Here is a 13,983-nt window from a genome sequence, read left to right as displayed (position 1 = left end):
ACTGTCCCACAGTTAATGCTGTTCTCGAACATGGGAGAAGTTAGTTGATATTTGTAAGCAGCTGGATATCGCCCAACTACTGTCAAACAAATGGTAGCTGCTGCAAATCGGTGTGTTGAGATAACTTAACTGCAAGTGGCTTGTCAATGGTAGATCTAGGTGTCCTATACAGGGTATACAGGGACCAGGGGGGGACTCAGGGTCTTATATAGATTCCTCTATCCAACAAATTCGAGGTGCTGTTTTTCATGAAACTGAACCAGTGGGACTAAAGTCACCCATTTTGAGAACACCTGCTTTGCCCAGTGTCAAGAGGAGGCAACTGCAAAGTGGTAGAGGTATATTAATTGTTGGCAGTTCAAACTTACAGCGAATAATGGTACCCCTTCGGGAAATTGCAGTAAGGGACATAAGGAACAGCAGGTGCACATACTGTGTATGCCTGGGGGCCTCGTTTGATATACTGAAGAGGCTATTCTGGCAGTCATTAAGTGAGCAGGATGCAACCAACAGCAAATTACAGTGTATGTTGCAACAAACTGTGCCTGTCATCAAGGCTGTGTGCGCTACCCATCAGAGGTTGCTACCCAGTTAACTGACTTTGTAGATTGCACACAAGAGTCTTTTCTTTTTAATTTTTTTTAATGAGGTGACACCATCCAGTCCAGATAATGACAGCTGTAGGAGTATTATATCAAAAAGAGTTGCTCCCTACAGGTGAGAGTATTAAAATTCTAGTTGCCAACTGCCAAAGCATTTGCAACAAATTGCCAGAGTTTGAAGCTCTCCTGAAAACCACTGAAGCTCACAAAAAACTAGATGCAGAAAGCTGGTTGAAACTTGAAATTGACGGCTGTGAGATTTTTGCAAAAAATTTAAGTGTTTTTCAAAAGTGTAGGCTAATGGGAAAAGGAGGTGGTGTATTTGTCATAGTATATAAGAAACTCATATGAGTAGTACCATGGTGTAGTGGTTATGACACTAAACAGTTGAATGGAGGGTTGCAAGTTCAAAACTCTCGTGGACTATACCATTTTAATTTCTATATTCGGTTTGAGTACATTCTAGAAGTATCCACAAATGCCAAGAATCGCCATACTGGAATGTTCTGTAGCTGTATATGTACTGTAAGAGTTCTGGCCAGAGGCAGTTTGCTTCGTGCTCTTTTATGTGCAAGTGCTGAATAAACCTTCGTTAAGTGAAGTTGGTGTTCGTCGTTCATCTGATTACACCTTCTTCTATGTGACATTATTCTAGTGGAGGCTCTGGGTAGTGGAATTTGTGATACTACACATTATCGACGACACAGTGGCTCTCATCAGGACACAACAGTGCAGCCGTTTACGTCGCGAGAAACCAGAGTTCGAACCATATTCAACAGATCGCGATCTACCAAAGACGGAAGACTACGGCGTTACGATGACAGCAACTGTGTGCCACCACATTAGACATCCTTCTGGGTCCTCTGGTGATGATGGCCAAGATCCAAACAAGTGGCTGAAGGTATATGAGTGTATAGCCAAATTTAACAAATGGGATGACACCGTGTGTTTGGCTAATGTATTTTTCTACTTGGAGGGGACTGCCAAGCAATGGTATGAGAACAACAAGTAGTAGTTCACAAGCTAGGAAGTATTCCAGGTGGAACTGCACAAGTATTTCGGCGACACACGACTGAAGTGCATGGCTGAAGATAAATTAAAGTGCAGGGCACAGTGTCCAGGAGAAACTACAGCAATTGACATTCAAGACGTCTTGGAGCTGTGTAAAATAGTGGATCCTAGAATGGAGGAGGAAGATAACGTTGCACATCTCATGAGGGGTGGTGCTGAGGACATGTATCAAGCCCTGCTCCTGAAGGAGGTTTCAACAGCAGATGACTTCATAAAATGGTGCCAGTATATCAAGACAATGCATCAAAAAAGAATTACACGCAAGTAGTTTGAAGGGCTTCCAAATGTCGTATTGATGTCTGTGATGGAGGAAGCAACTGATTTCACAAGTCTTCTTCATCAGATAGTGAGAGAGGAAGTTGAGGGCACTTGGATTGCACGGCAAGCAAAAAACAGAGACGCTTAAAGAGGTCATAAGGGACATAGGTCACCGTCGTCGCGAGCTATCCGCTGGATTACACTCCCCAACATGTCAAAGTCTCCATTGCTGTTTAGAAGCTCCAGCCAATCACTTAACCGCCGCAACCTGGAAAACTAAAGGGTGCGACCTTCCTTGGAGGTAAGGCCACTGAAGAGAAAACTCCTCCGCCATTGATCACTACAAAAATGATAGGAAACTACATTGATATCGTCATGGATGGTTGACCAGCCCAAGCCCTTGTGGACTCTGGAGCACCATATTCAGTCATTTCGGAGAAGTACTGTCGCCAGTTGCAGAAAAACGTATTCGTCGACAACAAAACATCTCTGCTGAAGGTGGCTAATGGGAAATATGTAAAAGCTACAGGAAGATGTACCATTCATGTAGGTATAAGTGGCCATACACAGCCCTTAGAATTTGTCATCTTACAAGAGTGTAGTCATGATGTCATTCTCGGATGGGACTTTTTGAAAGCTTCTCAGTCAGTTATAGATTGTGGTCGCTCGAAGATTATGCTAGACGAGATGAGATATTATGGACAGGAAGATGAACACCCGAGTGTGTGGGGACAGTGTATGCTGGATGAAGTGATCATTCCTGCAGTCAGCGCTAGAAAGGTAACTGTCATGTGTCATGCCATGCATCAACCCATAGATCTTTTAGTGGAATGTAAGAGAAGCATACTGAAGAATAATTTGGTCATCCCGGCCTCTGTTTTCTTGTTTAAGAGTGGATTCAGTGAATTGTGAATAGTTAACTGTTGCCAAGAACTGCAGATCCTTCAAAGACACATGGGTGTAGCTAATGCTGAGCCATTAATTGAAGAACACCTGAGCATCATAGAAACCTCCCATGCCGAGTCTGTGGGCGAAATTAGCGCTACCACTATGAGACAAGATCTTCTAGCTCAACTATCACCAGATGTCACTAAGGAACAACAGAAGAAGCTACTTGCCATTCTTCAAGAGTTCTCTGAATGCTTCAATCCACAGGTGAAGAGCACATTAGACAAATAGACTGTGAAGCATCGGATTAGCACTGGAGACCATCAACCAGTAAGCCAGAGAGCATACAGCGTGTCAGCAATGGAACGTCGAATAATTCACGACGAGGTAGAGAAAATGATGAAGAATGACATCATTCAGCCTTCGCAGAGCCCATGGTCGTCACCAGTGGTCCCCGTCAGGAAGAAGGATGGCAGTTGGCAATTTTGTGTTGATTACAGGAAGCTTAATAAGATAACTAAGGAGGACATTTACCCTCTTCCACAAATTGACGATACACTATTGTCTGAAGGGGGCTAAGTTTTTCTCAACCATGGGCATGTACTCAGGATACTGGCAAATCGAAGTAGATGAGGCTGATCGTGAGAAAACTGCATTAATCACCCCTGAGGACCTGTATGAGTTTAAGGTAATGCCGTTTGGTTTGTGTAAAATGCACCAGCAACTTTTGAACGGATGATGGATAATCTTCTGTCACCTGAAGTGGGCGATATTTATATGACATTATAGTGTTCTCAGAGAAATTTGATGGACACACAAAAAGACTGAGGGCTATTCTTAAGTGTCTCCAACAAAGTGGACTGAAACTTAATTCAAGAAAGTGTCTCTTTGGAGCAAAAGAAATCAAAATACTTGGACATCTTGGGCCAAACGAAGGTATGTGGTCAGACCCAGAAAAGGTGAGATCCATAATGGAATTTCCTATTCCTACATGTATTAGAGATGCGAGAAGTTCCATCAGATTATGTTCTTATTACTGTCGGTGTATCAAAGACTTCTGTATCAAAGACAGGCCACTCCAAGAGTTGTTAAAAGCTGATGCTAAATTTATCTAGGGTGGTGCTCAACAAGTGTCTTTCGATGTGCTGCAAAAAGCTCTGACGACTGACCTGTATTTTGTCTGTATGATGAGAGCACCTATAGAACTACACACAGATGCCAGCAGGTATGGGATCAGTGCTGTTCTGGTGCAGATTTTGGATGGAAAAGAGAAGGTTATAGCCTATGCTTCTAGGACACTTACAAAAGCTGAGAGAAACTACTCAGCTACAGAGAGGGACTGTCCTGTTGTGATCTGGGCCATGTGCAAATTTCGGAAGGCCATTCACAGTTGTTACAGACCATCATTCACTTTGTTGGTTGGCAGGTCTTAAGGATCCAACAGAACGACTCGGCAGGTGGGCACTAGGTCTTCAAGAGTATGACATTACCATAGTGTACAAAAGTGGAAGAAAACACAAAGATGCAGACTGTCTCTCGAGAAACCCTGTGCAAGACCATCAAGACTTGGATGAAGATAGTGACTGTCTCGCTGCACGCCAGGATCTCTCTGCTGAGCAGGACAACGCCAAGATATCTCAAGTTATGCTTGCTTTAAATCGGCCAGAGGATATGAAAGGACAATTTAAGGTAGTTATTGGATTACTTTGCAAGAAAAACTTTGATCCATTTGGAAAGAGGTGGCTATCAGTGATTCCTAAACAGCCGAAGCATTCGAGGTAGCCAAATTCATCATAGAAGAAGTGTTAAAACACGGTGCCCCAAGTTCATTAATTATGGATCGAGGGAAAGTTTTTCAATTGAATGTTGTGATGGATATAAAACGTCGGTGCAACATTACTCATCACATGACTGCCTACCATCTGAAACTAACGGGCTTACTGAACGCCTTAATGAGACCTTGGCCAACATGCTATCTATGTTCGTCATTGTTGAGCAGAGTAACTGGGATGAGGTGCTACCTTTTGTGACGTTTGCCTACAACTCTGCCTAACAAGGCACCACAGGATTTATGCCATTTTTCCTGATGCGTGGGTGTGAGGCAACTACAACAATGGACACAGTGTTTCCGTTACATCCTGATGATGTGGATGACTACATCGTCCAGGTGTTAACCAGATCTGAGGAAGCTTGACAGTTAGCTCGACTCCGCACGCGGCAGGCTCAAGAAAATGATTGTCGAAGGTATGATGCGACCACCAGCCTGGTGACCTCGTCAGAATCTTCACTCTTGTTCAGAAGATTGGTCTGCCGCGAGAAGCTCCTCAGGCGCTAATTTGGACCTTATAAGGTTGTAAGACAGTTGTCTAATGTTACTTATGAAGTTGAAGATTTCAACCCTGATGTAAGACAACGAAAGATTAGAGGTACGGTCCACGTCCTTCAAATGAAGTCCTACAAGGATCCTGCCACCCAGGTATATAGTGTGTGTTCTGGCCGGAGGCAGTTTGCTCCACGCTCTTGTATGTGGAAGTGCTGAATAAACCTTTGTTAAGTGAAGTTAGTGTTCGTCATTCATCTACTTGCACCTTATTCCACGTGACAATATAAACAAAGATAGGAACTGAAGCTGCATGTGAGATTGTTTGGGTGAGACTTAATAGGGATCTGAAAGTAATGCACAATAATTTTTTTTCTCCCAGATATTGCAGGTGTAATTTTGAAATTTCATGACGACATAGTTTGAAGTTTGTTCCACAGATGGTATTTTCTTTTCATGTGCAGCTCTAGTGAGAGAAGTGTTAACCACGAAACAAACATGACACACGTTATTGTCATCAACTAGTGAAGAGCTGCGAAGTGTAGTTAGATATTTGAGAGCTGAAGGTCATAAACAAAGTGAAATTCAGGGGGGGATGACTCTGTGAACTGTAGTAATGTCTTCAGGTGGTTTGCCTCCTTTCAAGAGGACCGTGTGGACCTTAGTGATTTGCCATGCTCTGGGTGGCCAGTAACAGCTGCAAACCTGCAGAATGTCGGAGCTATTGAGGCTACAATTATGATTCACCACCTTGTATAACTGCGAACCTTATCGCAGCAGTTCTTCGTTTCTTATTGTGTGGTGTATGATGTTGTTCATGACACATAGAAATTTCAGAAAGTTAGTGCTTGCTTGGTGCCTAAGAACCCGACAGACAACCACATGGGCCAGGGCCAGTGAATGGTGACAAGCTTGGCGGGCTGAATGTGTTATGCCACAGAAGGACATGTCTTTCTGAAAAGAATTGTCACTGGTGACAAGTCGTGGGTACCCAAAACCTAGCGGGCCTCTGTGGAGTGGAAACATGCTGCTTCCACAATACGAAAAAAATTCAATGTGACTCAGTCTGTTAGGAAAGTGCTTGCAGCAGTGTTCTGAGGTATCCCTGTTGTTTTATTGGTGGACTTTGCTGAACATAGGACCACTAAGAATGCTGCAGCCTACATTAATACTTTGTTGTCATGCCCTTCGTGACAAGCACCACAATATTAATGCTGACAATGCCAAAGTTCATGACAATGCTCACCCCCATGTTGGTGCTCCTGCATCCACCATGAAGTTCAGGACTTGCACCATCAGACTTGCATCTGTTTGGTTCCATGAAGAAATTCCTAGTCGGCCAACACCTGTGACCAGGCGCGGCTCGTGGTTTCTATACTGGGGAAGGCTGCAGCATTTATCGATTGGAGCCAACGTAGACCTCGGGTTACGCTACAGATTAGTCTGACATAAACAACTAAGAGTTCAGGGGGAAGGGGCTGGGTAGATCACTCACTACCTATAATTTTACGTACTGTATCTTCTATAATCAGGTATTAAATATCATTAGAAGCTAACTTCGAGTTAAAATCTTTGGTTAGTGTTTTAATACGTCATCATTACATTTTCTGACATTTTGCAGCAAATCATATGAAAAGACGCGTTTTGGAGAGATCTTTAATGCGATGAATGTTAACTTTGCGACTGCTTAATATTTTTGGTGTTTTCAGTTCTAAACTTAAGACATTCGTTGTGGTTTACCTCCAAAGCTCAAAGTTTACGAGTTCGCATGACGATACTGTGATATTTTGGTGACGTCACAGGTCTTTTGCTGTGATTGGGTGACAGGAGCAATCAGTGCAACTGCCATATTAATTCACATGTCTGAGAAGCGAACGATTTGTATTTATTGTGTATTATGAAAATATGCATGCAAGTGAAATAGTGCACTAAAGATCTCTCCAAAATACGTCATTTTTAGTACAGTTTGTTGTGCTAAAGTACACAAAATGACACTGTAGCGCAACACACTGTACCGGTACCAAAAGTGATTCATTTCGGAAAATGTCATCACATTTATGACTGGCTAAACATGACACTACCCTTTTTTACTCACTTCACGTAATAGGCTAAGTAGGACTTAAAGAAATTACTTATCAATTATGAATGCACATTTGCTTACCTCAATTCATTTGTTTATAGACGAAGTCAGCTCGTCTCCCCTTCTGCGCAGCAAAATGGTCTATGACCATTTCATTGAAATTTGGCCGATTCAGTAATTCTTTTTCTAGGGAACACATTGCAAGCGCACAAAGTCTGTCCTCATTCATAGTGTTGCGCATGAATGTTTTCACTCGCTTTAACATAGAAAGGCAGTGTTCTGCCTCTCCGGTCATCATAGGGAAGGTTACTATTATTTGCAGAAGTTTTACACTTTCAGGAAAAGCTTTAGCCAGATTGTTATCGTAAAGAAAGTTCAACTAGGTCAAAGCACCTGACGCCCTCATAAAATCTTTTCAGCTGTACAACACGTGCAGCTCATGACGTAGATCTGAAGACTGTAAATTGAACAAATTAACAGCTATTTTACGCTCTTTTTCTGGAAAAATCGTTTGATGTTTTGCAAACAGCGATGGATCAAACAGCTGTACAATCGATAAGTGATCATTGAAAGTGAATCTTTCTCTGATCTGAGTTGTGATGACGTCACAAACGTTTCATGCACACACTATTCTTGATTCTGTTAAACGTTCCCATTTTGCAGTTGTTTCTACCTGTTCCCAGTCATCGTCAGTTTCAAGTGAGGCCCTAATTTGCTGGACAGAATCTGAAAAGTGCGATACATCTTCAACAGTTTCCACTGCATCAATATTCCTCTGCTGCAGTTGGTTAAAGAGAATGTCACAATGAGGCATGAGTGTATTAAAAAAATTTAACCAAAAGAGGAAATCTTCATCTTGCAGGAAACCCTTCAGTCCTGTGGCCTTGTTTATTGTATTGTAATCACTGGCATCATCATCAATAATTCTTTCTAGGGACTCAACAATTTCCTTTTGGTATTTGTACACAGTGGTTACATTCCGTAATTTAAAATTCCATCTGATGGACTGAGGACAGGTAGGAATACGCTTCTTCACTGCTTCGTCAAGAATGGCTGTATGGCTAGAAGACCAGGAAAAAAAGGTGGAAATTCCTTCCAAGTTGTTAAAGAAGATCCGCACTTGTTTATTGTCCGTCACACAACGTTCAACAATTAAATTTAACTGATGGGCATAACAGTGAATAAAGTGAGCATTCCTGTACATTTCTCTAATTCTAGTTTGAACTCCACTTTTATGGCCACTCATAACAGGGGGACCGTCGTAACACTGAGCTATCAGTTTTTCAAGTGTTTCATGTACATTCATTTTCTCTAGCTCGTAGAGAACAGCTGCAGTTGCATCTTCTACACTGTGACTTTTTTGGCATGCAAAGGAAATAAATCTTTCATTTATTTGTCCCAGTAGCTCATAGCGAATTATTAGGACCAATTGTGACAAATTTGCACAGTCAGTAGTTTCATCAACTTCTATTGCGAGAAACTTTGCCTTCGACTGTTCACTCCTGATGAGATTGAGGCATACCTCATAAATTGATTCCAGGAGTTCATTTTGAATTGTCTTCGATAGGCCTAAGAAAACACGGTTTTCTGATTTCTCAGTGTGCTGCTTCAAGACGCAGTCCAGTTCTGCCGTAAGACTGACTAATCCTCGAAAAATTCCTGGGTTTTTGGAATCTTCTGTTTCGTCGTGGCACCTTAAGGCAAGCTCGAATTTGCCGCAAAATTTTAACAGTCTGAGTTTACCCAGAATATTCCGATTTTTTGATACATTTTCATTATATATCTTTATATTACGGCGATAAGCACTGTCTAATTGGCACATAATGTCCAGTTTCCCTAGCATTGAAAACTCAATGAAACAATTTAAATGTTTTTCGCTGGAATTATGTTTCTTCACCTTTGCGTGAAAATTCTTTAAATCAGTGATACCAGTTTCAGTCCAGTACTATTTGTAAGAAGACAGGTGAAACAGGAAAATGTATTTTCACTTCACAACCACTCAGCTGTATCATAAATTGCTCTATTATAACTGCGTTTGTATCCTTGCCTAGACTTGCACTGTTTCTGTTCTTGATTGATCGTTAGATCGGGTCTGGGTGCGCCAAGTTTTTACCTATTAAATTGCACACTGAATTCATATTGCGCTGGTTTCACACTCGCGGTATGTCGCAGCAAGTAAAACTCGCTAAAATCTTGAAAAATACACTCCGAAACAGAAACTTGCTTATATCACACAGTATCATCAAAAGCAGTCAGCATCAGCAAGCAAGGAAAGTAAAGTAATGGGACAAATTTCGCGCGCTTTGTCCTCTAATCACTTATGAAACTCTCGCTAGATGGCAGTACTGTTGTTACTGTAGTCCAGTGCACTCTGGCGGGATATTTGCAAACTTACTCTAAATGTGGATAAAATAGCCAATGGCAGAAACAAAACAACTATGTAAAACATTATCAAAACAATAATACTAAACGTCAATTAATGACGCATCGAAGCGTAGTAGAGATGTGCAGAGACAGAGATTGGATAGCGAAGTTTCGGCCACTCAACATTCCTTTATTACATAGATAGTGGAGCGTGAAAAACGTGTGGTGGTTTGTATGACACCCTTAGGCTGCAAGCTCTGAGCCTTCGGGTTGCCCTTAAAGAGCAGTACTATGCAGAAGCCACGCCCCCAAACCGCTACTACATGCAGCTTACGGACATTCCAAGGCGCAGCCTAAACACTACTAACCGTTTGGAAAACATCTATCGATACAAACAGTTCCAAAAACGTTGACAATCATTATTTTAATCAGAATGGGAAATATGCGAAATACGTCCTGATAATTTAAATTATGTAATACGTTCTTGCAAAATTTACTTTAACATGTATTTTGGGGCGGCTCCGCCTCAGAGCCTTTAATTACGAGCCGCGCCTGCCTGTGACATATGCAGAACTGAAATCAGCAGTCCACAGATGGCTATATTCCAGCCAAATGGATCTACAAATGGGGCATATTGAAACTGGTACCACGATTGGAGAAATGCGTTCAAAAAAGTTGGTGACTATGTAGAAAATTATGTAAATGATAAAAGTTCATTTGTGACTGTTGTTTTCCTATTAAACTATTTGCTAATGAAATCATTGTGAGTTACTTTCTGATCTTCTCTCTTCCCTCATAGTATTAGGGGTGGGCATAAAACAACTGGATCCTTCAATTACTCCCCAGATCTAACCAAAACTTTACAGAAAATCTCAGTTTACTTGTACATAAGTTTCCCAGTCATACTGTAATCATCAGTGGAGACTTGAATCATCGTACTATCAGTTGGAAAAATTACAGTTTTGTTAGTAATGAGTGTGGTAAGATACGCTGTAAAACATTACTAAATGCATTCTCTGAAAACTACTTAGAACAGATAGAACACCTCTCAGGATGCGAATGTAGTGGATCTAATGGCAACAAATAGACTTTCCCTCTATGAGAATGTCCACATGAAACTGGTATCAGTGACCATAAGGTTCTAATAGCAGCAATGAATACCAAAATGCAAAGGGCAACTAAAACAAGCAGAAATATGTATATGTTCAGTAAACTAAATAAAATTGGTTGTCCACCTCAGTGACAAACTTGAAACTTTCAGCGCAGGGCAGTAACATATAGTGGTACTAGGCTCGAGTTTAAAAGAACAGCTGACCATTCACTAGGTAGATGTGTTCCCCATAGAATAGTCGATAATGGGAGGGACCCTCCATGGTACATAGTCATTGTAAAGAATCTTCTGAAGAAGCAGAGATTACTGCGTAGTATGTGTAAAACGAAAACATGGGGCTATAGCTAGAGAGATGCTGAATGAATGAAATGTGTTTGGCTTTCAAGGGTGCAGTGCATGAAGCCTTCAGTGAGTACTGTAGCAGAACATTGTCAAATGACATTTCACAAAGTCCAAAGAAATTCTGGTAATGTGTAAAGACTGTTAGTGGCACCAGATTTAATATACAGTCACTTGTGAATGAGAGAGGAACCGTAATTGAGGGAAGCAAAGCAAAAGCTGAAATACTTAACTCTGTTTTCAAAGTTTTTAACACAGGAAAACCCCGGAGAATTGCCCCAATTTAATCCTCGTGCCACACAGAAAAGATAAGTGGTAAAAGTGCAGTGTTGTTCAGAAACAGCGAAACATTACAATTTAACAAATATCTAGGGTCCAGTGGGATCCGTATCAGCTTCTATACTGAATTTGTGGCAGAGTCAGCCCCTCTTCTACCAACAGTTCTTGGAAAAAAGCAGAGCCAAACCTGTCTACAAGAAGGGTAGTAGAAGTGGTCTGCAAAACCAATGTTCTTGATGTCGTTTTGTTGTAGAATGTTAGATCGTATTCGAAGCTCCAACAAAATGTGGTATCTCGAATAGAATGATGTACTCCATGCCAACCAGCATGATTCTGAAAACATTGGTCATGTCTGAAACCCAACTCTCACTCTTCTAACGAGGCGTACTGAAAGCTTTAGATCAAGCCAGTCAGGTAGATGTACTATTTCTTGATTTCTAAAAAGCATTTGACTCAGTGCTTTTTTAGAAGTCAAGAAAAGCATTTGACTCTGTGAGAGAGTGATCGTTATAGGAGACCAAAATGCACATATTGAGACAGATAGAACAGAATATGAGAATGTTATGGGACCCCATGGATATGGTAGAAGAGAGAGAGCCATAAGATAACACGATATGATTGGGATGGATTACAAAAGACTGTAATTGATTGTGTCATCACAGATGAAGATAGGAGTAGAATGGTAACTGATGTCAGAGTAATCCTTAGTGAGAGCCTTGACAGTGATCACCATCTATTAGTAGCGAACCTGAGAATCTTCCATGTGCCAAGAGTACAGAACAAGAAAATGCCAAAAATCAAAGTATGGGAACTCCAGAAGACAGAAAAGAGAGCTGTATATCAGAACCACATAAAATCCCTGTTACCAAGAGATGAAAGGAAAAATGGAGAGGCAGAATGGACCTTACTAAAGTACACATTTTTTAAATGAAGCCACCAAAGTTTGTGGAAATAAATGTATGACGACAATGGAGAAGGAAACACATTTGTGGAATGAAAGTGTGAGAGCAGTAATCGGGGAAAGAGAGGGATCAGAAGAAAAATAAACCAGAGCTTACTAGATATGAGGCGAAGATCAGAAACCTCGAACAAATGTACCAAATCAAGAAACTGGAAGTTAAAAGAACAGTTGCATAAGAAGAGACCAAGGCATGGAAAATATTCACTCAGAAATTGGAGGACAGTAGAGGCAGTAAGAAACTGTTGTACAGCGTTATCAGAGGTAAAAGGAAACCAATGAATACTGTAAAAGCACTAGAAGATGAAAATGGAAACCTGGTTAGGACAGAAAGTGACATGAGAGAAGTCCTGAAAACCATTTTGACCAACTATTAAATAAATCAGTTGAAGAACCAAATGCAGAACTGGAAATCCACACTTACAATGTGGAAACTCCCATCACCTGGACAGAAACAGAGGCAGCCTTAAAATCTATGCCTAAAGGAAAATCTTCAGGTGCAGGTGAAGTGAACACAGACATGTTAAAGGCAGCAGGTATCAAAGGCATACAGTGGCTGCACCGAGTACTCAATGTCTTATGGGCAGATAACAAAATACCTGTGGATTGGAGCAAGTGTGTAATAATTCCCCTGTTTAAAAAAGATAGCAGGTGGAAACCCACCAACTGTGGAGGAATAACCCTGTTGTCTGAAAATAGGTCATAGAAAAGACTGAGAACTATCAGCAAGACCAATATGGTGGTGGTGGCAGTCAACAGAGAAGGACAACCAGCAAGTGTAAAACAAAGACGACCAACTAGAGTGTGTGGACAGTTTTCCTTACCTTGGAAGTGTAATCTCCAGTGATAATTTGGTCAGAAATGAAATCACCAACATAGTACAAAAAGGATCTGAATTGTACCAACAAGTAAGATCACTTTTATGGGATGACTTTATTCCAAAACTGGCCAAACTGATGATGTTTAATAGCTATTTCATACCAATATTGACCTGTGGTATTGAAACATGTACCCTCACAAAAAGAGAATTGTCAAGGCTGCAAGCATCAGATGAAATTTCTTAGGTCCACCATCCAGAAGACCAAAATAGACAAGTTAAAGGATGAGGAAGTGAGGAAAGAAGCTGCAATAAAGACATCCCCATTGATTGAATTGGCGTAAGCAAAACTTGACTTGATTGAGGATTTTTTGATAGGGAGGTCGCAGCATGTTATCTTGTATGAAGATTCATCGTCAGACGTAGACGTAACTTCGGGTGTGCACCAGGGAAATGTGTTGGGACCCTTGCTATTCGTGCTGTATATGAATAAGATTTCAAAGTGGTGCAGAGATTGGCAACTTGGTTTAAATGTTCAGAAATGTAAAATTGTGCCCTTCACAGAATGAAAAACACAGTATCCTATGACTATAATATCAATGGGTCACAGCTGTGATCAGCCAACTCCTAATACCTGGGTGTAACACTTCGTGGGGATATGAAATGGAATGATCACATAGGCTCAGTTGTGGCTAAAGTAGGTGGTATACTTAAGGGCAGCACAAATGGTCACAGGTTTGTTTGACCCATGGGAGTGTGTCAGAGATGCTGAAGAAACAACTGGCAGACTCTTGAAGATAGAAGTAAACTATCCTGAGAAAGCCTGCTTACAAAGTTTCAAGAACCCACTGTTGACACTAGGAATGTACTAAAACTGCTGTGTGTCACTCACGTAG

At 41.2% G+C, this 13,983-nt stretch overlaps 1 protein-coding gene across 1 annotated transcript in view; it reads left to right on the top strand.

Annotated features, from left to right (window-relative positions):
* The window catches only part of LOC124619260 (cleft lip and palate transmembrane protein 1 homolog), a 48,216-nt gene that overhangs the window by 22,230 nt on the left and 12,003 nt on the right, over positions 1–13,983 (top strand). The window lies entirely within an intron of this gene.

Source organism: Schistocerca americana, chromosome 6, assembly GCF_021461395.2.
Source record: "Schistocerca americana isolate TAMUIC-IGC-003095 chromosome 6, iqSchAmer2.1, whole genome shotgun sequence".
NCBI classification, from domain to species: Eukaryota; Metazoa; Arthropoda; class Insecta; order Orthoptera; family Acrididae; genus Schistocerca; species Schistocerca americana.
This window is presented reverse-complemented; position numbering and strand designations above follow the sequence as displayed.